Below are 17,595 nucleotides of genomic sequence, written 5' to 3'. Positions count from 1 at the left end.
CAGATATATTCATTATTATTATATATTACCCTTCAATCCTGTACTTAATTTAAAAAATGCGTAAACCAGACTATATTGTCTGGTTGCTATTTACATTTATGATCTTTTTCATTTTAATATGACGTTGTTGTTGTTGTTTGTCAATACTCTGTCGTTGTTGTTGTTTTTGGTTTGTTTGTTTATTTGTTTGATTTTCCCTTTGCTTATGTGTTGTTTTTCTGTCCACATTGTCTTGTTAACTATCACTAATAAAAAATTTTTTTTTAAAAATGCGTAAACCAAGCTATATTTTTTAGTTGCTATTTACATTTATGATCTTTTTCATTGTAATATGACGTTGTCGTTGTTTGTCAATACTCTGTCATTGTTATTTTTGGTTTGTTTGTTTGTTTATTTGTTTGATTTTCCCTTTGTTTATGTGTTGTTGTTTTTCTGTCCACATTGTCTTGTTAACTATCACTACTAAAAAATTTTTTTTTTAAATGCGTAAACCAAGCTATATTTTTTAGTTGCTATTTACATTTATGATCTTTTTCATTTTAATATGACGTTGTCGTTGTTGTTTGTCAATACTCTGTTGTTGTTGTTTTTCGTTTGTTTATTTGTTTGATTTTCCCTTTGTTTATGTGTTGTTGTTGTTTTTCTGTCCACATTGTCTTGTTAACTATCACTACTAAAAAAAAAAAAAATTTAAATGCGTAAACCAAGCTATATTTTTTAGTTGCTATTTACATTTATGATCTTTTTCATTGTAATATGACATTGTCGTTGTTGTTTGTCAATACTCTGTCGTTGTTATTTTTCGTTTGTTTGTTTATTTGTTTGATTTTCCCTTTGTTTATGTGTTGTTGTTGTTTTTCTGTCCACATTGTCTTGTTAACTATCACTACTAAAAAAAATTTTTTTTTAAATGCGTAAACCAAGCTATATTGTTTAGTTGCTATTTACATTTATGATCTTTTTCATTTTAATATGACGTTGTCGTTGTTGTTTGTCAATACTCTGTTGTTGTTGTTTTTCGTTTGTTTATTTGTTTGATTTTCCCTTTGTTTATGTGTTGTTGTTGTTGTTTTTCTGTCCACATTGTCTTGTTAACTATCACTACTAAAAAAAAAAAAAAATTTAAATGCGTAAACCAAGCTATATTGTTTAGTTGCTATTTACATTTATGATCTTTTTCATTGTAATATGACGTTGTCGTTGTTGTTTGTCAATACTCTGTTGTTGTTGTTTTTCGTTTGTTTATTTGTTTGATTTTCCCTTTGTTTATGTGTTGTTGTTGTTGTTTTTCTGTCCACATTGTCTTGTTAACTATCACTACTAAAAAAAATAAATTAAAAAATCCGTAAACCAAGCTATATTTTTTAGTTGCTATTTACATTTATGATCTTTTTCATTGTAATATGACGTCGTTGTTTGTCAATACTCTGTCATTGTTATTTTTGGTTTGTTTGTTTGTTTATTTGTTTGATTTTCCCTTTGTTTATGTGTTGTTGTTTTTCTGTCCACATTGTCTTGTTAACTATCACTACTAAAAAAAAAAAATTTAAAAATCCATAAACCAAGCTATATTTTTTAGTTGCTATTGACATTTATGATCTTTTTCATTTTAATATGACGTTGTCATTGTTTGTCAATACTCTGTCATTGTTATTTTTGGTTTGTTTGTTTGTTTATTTGTTTGATTTTCCCTTTGTTTATGTGTTGTTGTTTTTCTGTCCACATTGTCTTGTTAACTATCACTACTAAAAAAAATTTTTTAAAAATGCGTAAACCAAGCTATATTTTTTAGTTGCTATTTACATTTATGATCTTTTTCATTTTAATATGACGTTGTTGTTGTTTGTCAATACTCTGTCGTTGTTGTTGTTGTTGTTTTTGGTTTGTTTGTTTGTTTATTTGTTTGATTTTCCCTTTGTTTAAGTGTTGTTGTTTTTCTGTCCACATTGTCTTGTTAACTATCACTACTAAAAAAAAAATAAAAAATGCGTAAAATATTTTCTATTTACTTATAAACTTTGCCCTAATTCTGTTTTGGGTTTTAACTATTTAATAATAAAAAAAAGGAAACATCACAAAACACTTAAAGGTCATGAAAATTAATTGAGATTTAGCAATTTGGTATTAAGCTCTGCTTCTTCTCACTCCTTTTCGATTATGACTTTTTTTCTTTTTCTTTTTGTGTGTATCATTATTTTATGCTTCCTTGAAGTTTCATTTCTGTATCATGTTGTGCAAAGAAGTCAATTAGTAGCAATCAGGAAGCTTGTATCATTTCCTATTCGAAATAAATCAATAAAATAAAAAAAAATCATACATATCAACTAAAAGTTGCTTAGAGGTCTTATTTCTGTCTTTGTGCATAAGAAATCAATCTAAGTGAATCCCCAAAGGAACTTTGTGTTGGTAAATGCAAGTTATGCAAATTTACAGGATTTCAGTTCTGTTCAACATGTTGATGGTCATATGAACTATGTTTTCAGCTCAAAAATGTCCAATTTCATCACAATTAATGCTATATTTTTTATGTCACTAATGGCCAAGTTATATTTTTTAACTGAATTTACCTGAAAAACAAATATTCTATTCTTTTAGATTCCCCAGTTTTTCTTACCAGATTCTATCCTACATATCACATGTTTTATTTTTACAGGTTCAATATGGAGTATGGTGCTGATCCATCCTGCTTATGTTACGCCAATACATACATTAAGAATGTCACATATCACTTTTTAAATTAACAGTTTTCTAATAATAAGCATTTTATAAAGAAATAACAATTCTATATTGTTATTTACTCTTTAGTATGATGATAAACTATACAATAAATAATTCTGATCCTAGTTTTTGCACAGGGATCATTTGTGGAAACGGTGACATGGCTGCCGAGCATCAGTATGATGGGATCTGTAACAACCATGTCACATCCGTCCACTGACACATTTTGTGTTTCTGTGTCAGCTGTTATTGTTTTAGATCCACAATACTAACATTTATGAATAAGAGGAGAATTAGCAACAGTAAGTCTATAAGTTTATTACTAATAAAGTACTGGTACTGACCAGAGCATCATGGGTAATGTCACGTCCGTCCACCAGCAAAAGTTTTCACATACACGTGCTATTCAAAATCCAATATTTCTGAAAATATAGCTTCCACTGTCAAATAATATCAGTAGTCTGTGCACAAATGTATTAGCATTATTTCAACACAGTTCTATGCATTTCTTACAACTTTTTTTCTTGACAAAAATGGCCACTCATTTGACCCCCTGAGTAAATTTTAGCCGAAATGTAAATATTGGCGATACTGGTCCTGTATTTACTTGGTATCAGATCGATACCAAAATACGCAGTATCATATGCCACTAAGTAGTAGGTGGTGAAATTATGTCAGATTTGTGTATATTTCTGTATATTCTTCTTGGATTTTGGGTAAGGAACCAAATATGGTAATTTCATTAACCTTGATTTTCTACATAGCAATACAAAATTTTGAAAAATTTCACAAACGTAATAAAGTCTTGTTATATCCTCCAATAAAACACTAAGGTTAATATTTGGAATTTCAGAGTATTTCTATGAGTGAATGTTGCACCCTTGAAATGAACGACCAGACTCACATTCATCTTCGTTTTGGGCAACTTTTGTTACAGTCCTCAGTTCGTTTTACATCAAGCATTTTTTTTAAGTTTCTGCGTGACTACACAACAATGCACTGACTCTACTACCCATGAGTCCTTTCGTGTCTCGCTCTTAAAGGAGCATGACCATGTCATTACATAGTAGAGCCCGACTGATTAATCGGCCGGCCGATTAATCGGGCCGATTATAGCGTTTCACCAATTAATCAACATCGGCCAATACGTAGCCAATGTGGCCGATATATTAACTTTTTTCCTGCGCGGAGATTCTGTTGCTCGCTGCTCCTGTGTGTGTGTGTGTGTGTGTGTGTGTGTGTGTGTGTGTGTGCGTGTGTGTGCACGCGACACAGAGAGTCAGACAAACAGTAAAGTGAGTTAGTTTCACTTTCACTCCTGCTCGGACAATGATGCTATCACCCCCCCCCACCCCCATCGGCGAAAATCACGGACCGCTACCGCACACTCTGACATGGATGGACCGCTAAACCCCCCCCCCCCCCCCCCGAAAATCATGGACCACCTGTCTTATGAAGTATTCACCCCCCCACACACACACCCATGTCCGTGCACTTCCTGTCTACCACACAGTTTCATTCTGCCAGCAGGCCTGAGTGTTAATCGTGTAGGGGAGACTGGGGACAGTTGTAACACAGGTCAGTTGTAACTCTTGCAGTTGCTTCAATCAGGAACAACTTTGGACTCACCTAATTCACTCTGCACATGCTCAGTTTAGTCCTCAGTCCACATAAGAAGTTGTAGTGCTGTGAGGCAGACACATCCAAATTTGTGAGTGAAAACAGAATTGTGTGGTCAGTCATATTTTTTGCTCTAATTAGTCTTTAGTGGAGTTGACTACTGTAACAGTATCTTCTCTGGTCTGCCTAAAAAGTCTATCCGACGACTGCAGCTGATCCAGAATGCTGCTGCTCCAGTCCTCACTAAGACCAAGAGAGTGGGCCACATCAGTCCAGTTCTGAGGTCTCTACACTGGCTCCCTGTCTCTCAGAGAATAGACTTTAAAATTCTCTTACTGGCATATAAAGCACTGAATGGTTTAGGTACAAAGTACATCAGAGACCTTCTAGTCCAGTATGAACCATCTAGACCACTCAGGTGGTCAGGTGCAGGTCTGCTCTGTGTTCCAAAAGTCAGAACTAAACATGGAGAATCAGCGTTCAGTTTCTATGCTCCGTATATCTGGAACAAACTACCAGAAAATATCGGGTCTGCTGAGAGTCTGAGTTCTTTTAAGTCCAGGTTAAAGACTCACCTGTTCACTGCTGCCTTTGACTAAAAGGATTTTTACTTTTTACATTTTAGATTCTCTTTGAAACTCTGCACTGCAACTCTTACTTTAATATGTGTGTTTTTATTTTATTTCATTTATTTATTTATTTATTTTTTATTTTATGTGTTGTTTTCGTACTTGCTGTTTTTAATCGCCTTTTACATGTTCCTTTTATTATGTTTTAAATGTGTTTCTTTTTTGTTTCTTTTATTTCAATGTCCTGTGTGAAACACCTTGAATTGCTTTGTTGCTGAAATGTGCTATACAAATAAACTTGCCTTACCTCTAATTATTTTGGTGATCGCATAGTTTGCATTTGAAAGTTGTGTAAATTATATTTGTCAGATAAACACAGATTTATGCAACTATTTGTCCACCTGTCCACAAGTATCTAATATAAGATTATTATATCCTGTGTAGATCAGTGTTCTTATTTCATATATCAGCCCATATATCTGTTATCGGCCGCTATATTGGATATCGGCTTTTTTTAGCCCCCAATATTGGTATCAGCATCAGCCCCAAAAATCCCATATCGGTCAGGCTCGATTACATAGGTACAGTTTTAGAATGAAAACAAATGAATTACCCAATTGTGTATATATGTCGAGGCCCAAAACGGAATCTGGCCCAATTCAGAATCGGGCTGGCCCAGAATGGAATTCAATTCTAGGCCGGCCTAGAATGGAATCCTGCTGCTATAATGTTATTTTTATACCATGTTTAATGCAAATGATCTAAATTATTACAAAAATCAATACATGGAATTTGCAAATATGTGAAAAAAAATGAAACAAACAACATTTTAATTGTAAACTATAATACACTTTATTTACAAATAGAACCTAGTGGTACTCCCCACCAATATATGGTACAGTGAAATCGACTGAAATTGACAATAGTTACTCAAGGTATGTAAGACTGAAAATGTAAAATTATGACAAATTATGGAATTATGGATCATTTGAATTAAACATGGTATAAAAATAACATTATAGCAGCAGGATTCCATTCTAGGCCGGCCTAGACTAGAATTCCATTCTGGGCCGGCCCAATTCTGAATCGGGCCAGATTCCGTTTTGGGCCTCGACATATATATATATATATATATATATATATATATATATATATATATATATATATGAATAATGTTTTAACCTCTACAATGAAATATGAATTTATAATTATGACCAAATCCTATTACCATGTAAATAGTTTTTGCTTTTAAATTTCAATACGCTACATGAACTCTTAAGGATTCAAATCCAATGACTTGAAAATGTTCTGTATTTTATGATATTGCTGTTTTATTGTGGGTGCTCGAGGCTAACATTTATATTCTGTCTATGTTCTTTGTTGGTGAGGATCACACTGATTCCAACTACATGTTGCCTCGGGCCTCATCACGCCTGCCGAGAGCTCATTATGATCAGAATTACAACAAATAAATGACATTTTAAAAAGCTCAGTTCTGCCAATTGATGAAAGATTAGAGCTACTTTCACTGCACTCTCTCAAGCAGCATGAATTTTTTTTTTTTTTTTTTTTTTAGAGACTAATCCGGTCCGAACATCGCTCAAAGGTTCACGAGAACATGAATAAAAACAAAGAGAACATTACAATATGATTTTTTTTTTTTTTTTTTTTTTTTGGTGCAGAGCCAAACAGATTCTCTTTTTTGTTTTTTATTACAGGAGATGTTCACTGGATTTAACCCTTTAACCCCCGATGTGTCTGTGGTGAGTTCTGAATGCAGGATTTATTTTAAATATTCATACAAATTCAACCGTTTGCTCAATATAAAAAAAAATTCAAAACGTGCTGCTAGAATAGGCGTTGTTCTTACCATAGATATCTGAGCATGCTCAGTGTGACCCCCCCACCGCCTGTGTAATGGGGGAGGGGGTACAACCCAAAGTAGTGCAATAAAAATAGACGGTTTGGGCTTTTTTTCTTACACTGTTTTCCTTGTGTTTGTTTGTTTTTACTGTTGTTTGCAGTGTTACGGTGATTTTTCTTTTTTTTTTTTTTCACTGTGTTTTTACAGTTTTAACCGTGTAACTGCTTTAAGGAGTTCAACCAGGTGTAAAAAAAAAGAAGCTGGACTGATGAAAAAAAAAATATATAAAAAAACCAAAAAAGCCCCAAAACAAAACCTACTGGACCTAAATTCCAATCCTTGTTGTTCAGTGTGTTCCAGTTCACAGTTCATGTTCAACATCCTAAATCTCTTATTGTTGTACATTCTGAGTGCATTATTTAGTAAAAACCTGTCAAACTTCAATTCCTCTCTTTGTCTTTTTCTGTTATTCCACCCTGTTTTGACCCTAAAACACACAGTTAAAAATAAACCACTGTTACACTGCAAAAATACAAATTTTACCAAGTGTATTTTTCTCATTTCTAGTCTAAATATCTCATCACACTTAAAATCAGACAGAATCACCTAAAGAGGAACTTTTCAGTCAGATATAAGAACTGATTTTTAGACAATAGAGCTTGAAAATCTTATTTCAAGAAATCTTACCAAGATAATTTTCACCTGTTCCATTGGCAGATTTTTTTTTACTTAATTCAAGATTTTTTTTTTTTTTTTTGCTTAATTCAAGTTTTGTTTTGCTTTATTTTGTTTTACTTAATTTGAGGTTTGTTTGTTGTTGGTTTTTTTTGCTTAATTAAAGATATTTGTCCTGAATTCAAGATTTTTTTATTTATTTTTTATTTTTTATTTTTTTGCTTAATTCGTGCAAAAAAACATATGCCGATGGAACAAATGAAAATTATCTTGGTAAGATTTCTTGAAATACAAGTTTTAAGATCCATATTGTCTGAAAATCAGTTCTTATATCTCACTGAAAAGTTCCTCTTTAGGTGATTCTGTCTTATTTTAAGTGTGATGAGATATTTTGACTAAAAATGAGAAAAATACACTTAGTACGATTTAGATTTTTGCGGTGTAGAGAATAGAAGAGAATAGAATAGAAGAGAAGACAGTATAATAGAGTACTGTAGAATCGAACAGAGTAGAATATAATATAATATAATATAATATAATATAATAGAATAGAATAGAATAGAATAGAATAGAGTAGAATCGAACAGAGTAGAATAGACTAGAATAAAATAGAATAGAGTAGAATAGAATCGAACAGAGTAGAATAGAATAGAATAGAGTATAATAGAATAGAAGAGAGTATAATATAGTAAAGTAGAATTGAATAGAGCAGAGTAGAATCGAATAGAATAGCATAGAGTAGAATAGAGTAGAGTAGAATCGAACAGAGTAGAATAGAATAGAATAGAATCAAACAGAGTAGAATAGAATAGAATAGAATAGAACAGAATAGAATAGAGTATAATCGAATAGAGTAGAAGAGAAGAGAGTATAATAGAGTAGAGTAGAACTGAATAGAGTAGAATAGAATAGAGTAGAGTAGAATCGAATAGAGTAGAATAGAAGAGAATAGAGTAGAGTAGAATCGAACAGAATCAAATAGAATGGAATAGAATAGAATAAAATAAAATAGAATAGAGTAAAGTAGAATAAAATAGAGTAGAATAGAGTAGAATAGAATAGAAAAGAGTATAATAGAGTAGAGTAGAATTGAATAGAATTGAATAGAATAAAATAGAATAGAGTAAAGTAGAATAAAATAGAGTAGAATAGAGTAGAATAGAATAGAATAGAATAGAATAGAATAGAATAGAATAGAATAGAATAGAACAGAACGGAAAAAATAGAATAGAATAGAATCAAGTTTAATAGAGTAGAGTATAACAGAATAGAAGAGAAGAGAGTACAATAGAATAGAATAGAATAGAATAGAATAGAATAGAATAGAATAGAATAGAATAGAATAGAATATTTGTTTGGTCAGTAGGGGTTCACACACGTAAACATGCAAAACAAACGTGTCTTTTGCCTTTAAGCCATCATTAGATCAAACATGAACCAGCGACCCTTCCATCACCAGCCGACTCTCCACCTGACGCTCCAGCCGTCTAGACCACGGCTGCCCGGTCCGATTCTCCATCGTTAACAATAAAAAATTTAATGCAAATATAGTTGGAAAACCTCTTCTGACCCTTAATGTGACACGGCAGAAGTATTACGTGGCAAAAACACGTGACAGTGAACGTCTCCTGTAATCCAAAGCAAAGGTAGTGCAGTCAAATATTACATGTTTTTTTTGGGGTTTTTTCCGGTTCAGTTTTTGTATTTTCTCTGTAAACCTTGAAATGTGAAGCCCGCTGCCTTGTGCTTCTCCCCCGCTGTATAAAGACCATCAATTCAAGGTGACAGAAGCCCACCTTTACAGGAGCCCCCTCTACCAGTCGAGGTCTAAGCTTCATAACAAGCCCCTGTTTTGGCCTTGAGCCTAGATATTCAACTCTGCTCTACAATGTCCTCCAGGTTGTTTTTTTTTTTTTTTTTTTTTTTTTTTTTTGTATTAGTATCCACCCTGATGGTTAATGTTCAACACTTGGCACCAACTAGATACAGAGCAGGTGTGTCTTGTTGAGTGTCAAGGAGGATCAAATACCTGCAGGATTCCGACCCAGGGGAACCAGAATTAATTACCAAGAGATTGCCAATGGAGAAATGTTTAACTTCTCCCCGTAGACGAAGGGTAGAGAGCTTTGTTTAGACTCGGATGCGTGTCGTTTCAAGTCATACGCAGCCTCATGTGAAGGCGGCAATTACCTGAACATTTCTTCAGAGGATTTACTGACAGCCTCGTTTTCTGGGAGACGAGGAGTGAGCCTTTACTTTCACTCCTGTGCGAAAACAAAACTAAATCTGAGCCGCTCCTCCTGGCGGGCTCGCTGGTGATAATTACACAATGATTTACACGTTTTGTTCATTTCTCCACGTTGCTCGCTCCACCTCATCTCACCTGTTTTTTTTTTTTTGGTTTGTTTTTTTTTTTTTGTCTTTCTCATTACCGTTGAAGATGACGTCCTATAGAACAGCTGGAAAATGGAATCGTCAAGTCACTAAGGTACTGATCTGATCTGGAAATGGAAATGATCGAGTTTGTTCCAAATTTAAGCCCAGATCTGTGATGTCGTTAACACATTAGATTCTACTGTCGTTTAGATTTACATAAAAATACTGTGTCTGAAAATAGGAGTATGTTTAGATTTTTGAAGTGTAGAGAATAGAATAGAACAGAATAGAATAGAATAGAATAGAATAGAATAGAATAGAGTACAATAGAGTAGAATAGAATAGAATAGAATAATATAGAATAAAATAAAATAGAATAGAATAGAGTATAACAGAATAGAATAGAGTAGTATAGAATAGAGTAGAATAATATAGAATAGAATAGAATAGAATAGAATAGAATAGAATAGAATAGAATAGAATAGAATAGAATAGAATATTAGAGTATAACAGAATAGAATCGGGTAGAATAGAACAGAATAGGTTAGAGTAGAATAGAATAGAACACAATAGAATAGAATAGAGTAGAATACAGTAGAATAGCATAGAGTAGAATAGAATAGAATACAATAGAATAGAATAGAGTTTAACAGGGTAGAGTTTCTCTATGTTGCTCGCTCCACCTCATCTCACCTGTTTTTTTTTTTTTTTTGTCTTTCTCATTAGCGTTGAAGATGACGTCCTATAGAACAGCTGGAAAATGGAATCGTCAAGTCACTCAGGTACTGATCTGATCTGGAAATGGAAATGATCGAGTTTGTTCCAAATTTAAGCCCAGATCTGTGATGTCGTTAACACATTAGATTCTACTGTCGTTTAGATTTACATAAAAATACTGTGTCTGAAAATAGGAGTATGTTTAGATTTTTGAAGTGTAGAGAATAGAATAGAACAGAATAGAATAGAATAGAATAGAACAGAATAGAATAGAGTACAGTAGAGTAGAATAGAATAGAATAGAATAGAATAAAATAAAATAGAATAGAATAGAGTATAACAGAATAGAATAGAGTAGTATAGAATAGAGTAGAATAATATAGAATAGAGTAGAGTAGAATAGAACAGAACAGAATAGAATAGAATAGAATAGAACAGAATAGAATAGAGTACAATAGAGTAGAATAGAATAGAATAGAATAATATAGAATTAAATAAAATAGAATAGAATAGAGTATAACAGAATAGAATAGAGTAGTATAGAATAGAGTAGAATAATATAGAATAGAGTAGAGTAGAATAGAATAGAATAGAATAGAATAGAATAGAATAGAATAGAATAGAATAGAATAGAATATTAGAGTATAACATAATAGAATCGGGTAGGATAGAACAGAATAGAATAGAGTAGAATAGAATAGAACACAATAGAATAGAGTAGAGTAGAATACAGTAGAATAGTATAGAGTAGAATAGAATAGGATAGAATAGAGTATAACAGAATAGAATAGAGTAGAATAGAATAGAACACAATAGAATAGAGTAGAGTAGAATACAGTAGAATAGCATAGAGTAGAATAGAATAGAATACAATAGAATAGAATAGAGTTTAACAGGGTAGAGTTTCTCTATGTTGCTCGCTCCACCTCATCTCACCTGTTTTTTGTTTTTTTTTTGTCTTTCTCATTACCGTTGAAGATGACGTCCTATGGAACAGCTGGAAAATGGAATCGTCAAGTCACTCAGGTACTGATCTGATCTGGAAATGGAAATGATCGAGTTTGTTCCAAATTTAAGCCCAGATCTGTGATGTCGTTAACACATTAGATTCTACTGTCGTTTAGATTTACATAAAAATACTGTGTCTGAAAATAGGAGTATGTTTAGATTTTTGAAGTGTAGAGAATAGAATAGAACAGAATAGAATAGAATAGAATAGAATAGAGTACAATAGAGTAGAATAGAATAGAATAATATAGAATAAAATAAAATAGAATAGAATAGAGTATAACAGAATAGACAAGAGTATAATAGAATAGAGTATAACAGAATAGAGTATAACAGAATAGAATAGAGTAGTATAGAATAGAGTAGTATAGAATAGAGTAGAATAATATAGAATAGAATAGAATAGAATAGAATAGAATAGAATAGAATAGAATAGAATAGAATAGAATAGAATATTAGAGTATAACAGAATAGAATCGGGTAGGATAGAACAGAATAGAATAGAGTAGAATAGAATACAATAGAATAGAGTAGAGTAGAATACAGTAGAATAGCATAGAGTAGAATAGAATAGAATACAATAGAATAGAATAGAGTTTAACAGGGTAGAGTTTCTCTATGTTGCTCGCTCCACCTCATCTCACCTGTTTTTTTTTTTTTTTGGTTTGTTTTTTTTTTGTCTTTCTCATTAGCGTTGAAGATGACGTCCTATAGAACAGCTGGAAAATGGAATCGTCAAGTCACTCAGGTACTGATCTGATCTGGAAATGGAAATGATCGAGTTTGTTCCAAATTTAAGCCCAGATCTGTGATGTCGTTAACACATTAGATTCTACTGTCGTTTAGATTTACATAAAAATACTGTGTCTGAAAATAGGAGTATGTTTAGATTTTTAAAGTGTAGAGAATAGAATAGAACAGAACAGAACAGAATAGAATAGAATAGAATAGAACAGAACAGAACAGAATAGAATAGAATAGAATAGAATAGAATAGAATAGAATAATATAGAATAAAAAAAATAGAATAGAATAGAGTATAACAGAATAGACAAGAGTATAACAGAATAGAGTATAACAGAATAGAATAGAGTAGTATAGAATAGAGTAGAATAATATAGACTAGAGTAGAATAGAATAGAATAGAATAGAATAGAATAGAATATTAGAGTATAACAGAATAGAATCGGGTAGGATAGAACAGAATAGAATAGAGTAGAATAGAATAGAACACAATAGAATAGAGTAGAGTAGAATACAGTAGAATAGCATAGAGTAGATTAGAATAGAATACAATAGAATAGAATAGAGTTTAACAGGGTAGAGTTTCTCTATGTTGCTCGCTCCACCTCATCTCACCTGTTTTTTTTTTTTTTTTTTTTTTTTTTTTTTTGTCTTTCTCATTAGCGTTGAAGATGACGTCCTATAGAACAGCTGGAAAATGGAATCGTCAAGTCACTCAGGTACTGATCTGATCTGGAAATGGAAATGATCGAGTTTGTTCCAAATTTAAGCCCAGATCTGTGATGTCGTTAACACATTAGATTCTACTGTCGTTTAGATTTACATAAAAATACTGTGTCTGAAAATAGGAGTATGTTTAGATTTTTGAAGTGTAGAGAATAGAATAGAACAGAACAGAACAGAATAGAATAGAATAGAATAGAATAGAATAATATAGAATAAAATAAAATAGAATAGAATAGAGTATAACAGAATAGACAAGAGTATAATAGAATAGAGTATAACAGAATAGAATAGATTAGTATAGAATAGAGTAGAATAATATAGAATAGAATAGAATAGAATAGAATAGAATAGAATAGAATAGAATAGAATAGAATAGAATAGAATAGAATAGAATATTAGAGTATAACAGAATAGAATCGGGTAGGATAGAACAGAATAGAATAGAGTAGAATAGAATAGAACACAATAGAATAGAGTAGAGTAGAATACAGTAGAATAGTATAGAGTAGAATAGAATAGGATAGAATAGAGTATAACAGAATAGAATAGAGTAGAATAGAATAGAACACAATAGAATAGAGTAGAGTAGAATACAGTAGAATAGCATAGAGTAGAATAGAATAGAATACAATAGAATAGAATAGAGTTTAACAGGGTAGAGTTTCTCTATGTTGCTCGCTCCACCTCATCTCACCTGTTTTTTTTTTTTTTTTTTTTGTTTTTTTTGTCTTTCTCATTACCGTTGAAGATGACGTCCTATAGAACAGCTGGAAAATGGAATCGTCAAGTCACTCAGGTACTGATCTGATCTGGAAATGGAAATGATCGAGTTTGTTCCAAATTTAAGCCCAGATCTGTGATGTCGTTAACACATTAGATTCTACTGTCGTTTAGATTTACATAAAAATACTGTGTCTGAAAATAGGAGTATGTTTAGATTTTTAAAGTGTAGAGAACAGAACAGAACAGAACAGAATAGAATAGAATAGAATAGAATAGAATAGAGTACAGTAGAGTACAGTAGAGTAGAATAGAATAGAATAGAATAGAATAGAATAGAATAGAATAGAATAGAATAGAGTCGAGTAGAATAGAAAACAGTTGATAGAATAGAGTATAACAGAATAGAATCGAGCAGAATAGAATAGAACAGAATAGAATAGAGTAGGTAGAATACAATAGAATAGAATAGAGTATAATAGAACAGAATAGAGTTGAATAGAATAGAGTAGTGTTTTATATTTCAACATTAATTCTCATTATTTATGTTGTATTCAGTACATGATGACTTTTTTAACCCTCCGGTATCCCATCCAATAAGGCCCTTACTAAACACCAAGTGTGCGTTTTTGGCACACTTGTGGAATAATGTCAAAAAAAAAATTCATACAGTTTGTTTTTAATTCTTTTACACTTTTTTTTCTATTTCATCAACTTGAGACAAATAAAAATACCAAATATTCAATAACTGTCACATTTTTTAACCCTTTAAATGTCGTGTTTGTAATGTGAACAAACCATTTTTTGGATGCAAAAAACACAATTTTTTTTTTTTTTTTTAATATACTACATAAAAAGTGGATCACATATTATTTGATTTTTTTCATCCTGGCATATGTCAATGATTAACTCCAACATTGGTTAATTTGCATTATTATTTTTGGCGCTAGGTCAAATGTTCAAAAATACTAGCATCTATCACCAAGTGTGCCAAAAAATGCACACCTATAAATGAAACTATTAAATATTATATATTGATTTATTTTTCTTCTCTAATTTGATTTTATTTTTGCAAATCAAGTTCAGCCCTAATCATACATATCAAATAATCATTCATTTGACATTTTTTTTAACCCTTTAAACAATCTCTTCTCATCATGATGTCACTACATTTTTTGATGCAAAAAACACAAAAAAAATATTTATTTTTTCAAAATACTACATACAAATTGGATTACATATTATTAGATTTTTGCAGCCTGGCATATGACAATGATTAACAGCAAGATTAACAACGTTAATAAATTAATTTAGACCTTCACCTCTCAAATGAAGCTCAGATATCAGTAAAAGCAGGATTTATGCCTTAATGGCTTTCGGATCAAAAACAGTGGTTATAATGGAAGAAATAGTGCGTTTAAGGCACACTTGGGAGACAGATGCTATTCTTGTAATTTTCTTTTGTTTACAATCTGCAAATTTTAGTTGGTGGCCAGAATTTTAAAGAGAACTTTTGAATTCTAACCTTATTTAAATTGTGAAAAATAATATGAAGTTTTTTTAACACGAAGTGCAAAGTGTGCCTAAAAAGCGCACCCAGATACTGGAGGGTTAATGTATTTTTCCCAAAAAATTTCAAGTACCCCCTGGGCTTCATCCCAGTCCCCTTGGGGTTACACGTACCCCATTTTGGGAACCCCTGTAGTAAAGTATTAGAATAGTGTTAGTAGCTGGTTCAGTCTGACCACGCAACTAAAAAATTAACACAAGCAGCAAAATCACCTACCGTGCATGTGTAGCCAAGTACCTCAGATGCAGATAATAATCTATACATCATAACACCTGGGGTCTTTTATGGGGACAAAGTTAATTTACCTTCAATGTAAGGCAGGGGTGTCAAACTCATTTTAGTTCAGGGCCCAGATTCAGCCAAATTTGACCTGAAGTGGGCCGAAGCAGTAAAATAATAACATAGTAATATATAAATAATGCCAACTCCGAACTTTTCTCTATGTTTTAGAGCGAAAAAAAGTGAATTTACATTATGAAAAGGTTTACATCTCCAAACTATCCTTTCAAAAGATGTGAATAACATGAACAAACTGAAAAAAATAGTATAATTTTAACAATATTCTGCCTCAGTTTATCATTTACACATGTACATTATAACTTAAAGATCACAGTGGATCTACAAATACACACAAAACATTTAATAACAGACAGAATATTGTTAAAATTGTACTTACTTCTTTTAAGACATTTCAGGTTATTCACATTTTTTGCAAAATTATACTTTGCTTTTAGTGTAAATACATGAAAATATTTACATTTACAAAGAGAAACATTTGAAGTTGTCATTATTTACAGGGTGGGGAAGCAAAATTTACAATATTTTGAGGCAGGAATTGAAAGACAGTGTATGACCAATTAGTTTATTGAAAGTCATGAGAATTTATTTGTCACAAGAAAATTGACATAATAGAAAATGTTTTTATTCTATGTGTCCTCCTTCTTTTTCAATAACTGCCTTCACACGCTTCCTGAAACTTGCGCAAGTGTTCCTCAAATATTCGGGTGACAACTTCTCCCATTCTTCTTTAATAGTATCTTTAAGAAAGTCGACATTTCTGTGTGATGTTCTACTGGTAGCATGTTCTAAAACGCCCCAAACAGCAGAATCCAGAGGGTTTAGATCTGGGCTAGAATGCGGCCATAAACATGATTCCCAAAAATTGCTAAAGTTGGATTTGTTGCTGTTGTCAACAAGTGTTTTGGTGCTCTTGTGTAAGATTTTAACTTCAAATCATATTTTACTGCATTTCTAACGGTCTTGTTGTCTACCTCAAGTTCAATTGCCGTTTTTCTCATGGATTTGGTTGGATCCTTTAGGATTTTGGATTTGAGAGCTTTAATAAAAGCTTTGGTACGTTTTTTGTTGCTTCCTCCACTTCCAGACTTTCTCGTAATAGTTTTGCTCATAGTCATTCTCTTCTTTCCATTATAAACAGTCTTTATGGACACTCCAACTATTTTTGAAATCTCCTTTGGTGTGACGAGTGCATTCAGCAAATCACACACTCTTTGACATTTGCTTTCCTGATTACTCATATGGGCAAAAGTTTCTGAAAAGGTATGGATAATAGTGTTAGGTATGATTATGACATCAGTATATGTTTGGTTTCAAAACAATTGACGTAGTGCCTGCTGAGAAAAAACAACTAAATGTTCATTGTAAATTTTCCTTCCCCACCCTGTATATGTTATTACCTCCGCCAAGGAGGTTATGTTTTTGCCAGGGTTTGTTTGTTTGTTTGTCTGTCCGTTAGTGTGCAACATAACTCAAAAAGTTATGGACAGATTTGGATGAAATTTTCAGGGTTTGTTGGAAATGGGATAAGGAAGAAATGATTAAATTTTGGTGGTGATCGGGGGTGGGGGGGCCCACGGGGGGGGGCACTGATCGTTAGTGTGCAACATAACTCAAAAAGTTATGGACAGATTTGGATGAAATTTTCAGGGTTTGTTGGAAATGGGATAAGGAAGAAATGATTAAATTTTGGTGGTGATCGAGGGTGGGGGGACCCACGGGGGGGCCCACTGATCAGCCTTGGCGGAGGTCTGCGCTCTCCGAGTGCTTCTAGTTATGATAGTATTTGACTGGTCTGACCCACTGGAAATTGAATTGGTCTGAATGTGGAACCTGAACTAAAAGGATTGTTAATATTTTAGTGAAACTTTTGCATTTCACAAATTCATCCCAAGGGCCGGACTGGACCCTTTGGTGGGCCGGATTTGTCCCCCGCGCCGCATGTTTGACACCTGTGATGTAAGGGATAAGACTATAGCTGGTTTTAAGGTT

Source organism: Sphaeramia orbicularis, chromosome 8, assembly GCF_902148855.1.
Source record: "Sphaeramia orbicularis chromosome 8, fSphaOr1.1, whole genome shotgun sequence".
Classification (NCBI taxonomy): Eukaryota; Metazoa; Chordata; class Actinopteri; order Kurtiformes; family Apogonidae; genus Sphaeramia; species Sphaeramia orbicularis.
Note: the sequence above shows the minus strand (reverse complement) of the source record.